The sequence below is a fragment of the Penaeus monodon genome, chromosome 24, assembly GCF_015228065.2.
Source record: "Penaeus monodon isolate SGIC_2016 chromosome 24, NSTDA_Pmon_1, whole genome shotgun sequence".
In the NCBI taxonomy this organism is placed as follows: Eukaryota; Metazoa; Arthropoda; class Malacostraca; order Decapoda; family Penaeidae; genus Penaeus; species Penaeus monodon.
Window position 1 is genome coordinate 3,178,643 of NC_051409.1, and position 487 is coordinate 3,179,129.

Sequence of the window (487 nt, forward strand, 5' to 3'; positions counted from 1 at the left end):
AGGAACATTCTATGGTAATATTCATAAGCAGCGGATAACTATTAACAAGAAATGGGCATACACGAATTTCATAGCGTCTGTATGCAATACCTCGCAGTTAACTCCTTAATGTGTTCAGACTGGAGTAATAAATCTGTCATGATATTGTCGTAAACCAGTGCTAATACATTTACCAGCCTTCATAGTGTTAGGAAAGTGTGCATTCGTCTTGTTAAACTTCGTGTAAAATATGTGCTTAGTTGCTGAATGAATAATGCCTTTGTCTATTAGTGATATATATTTGATGTTTGAGTTGATAATACTTTTGTGTACTGATATGTACTTTATGGATGAGTGGATAATACCTTTGTGTATCAGTGGTATAGAGTTGAGCCTGGAATGGATGATACATGTGTACTAATATATTTTCATGTTTTAAAAATATATATTTGATATTTTAATGATTGTGTTGTCTATTATTTCTGGTTGATTTATTTATCTGTGTCTG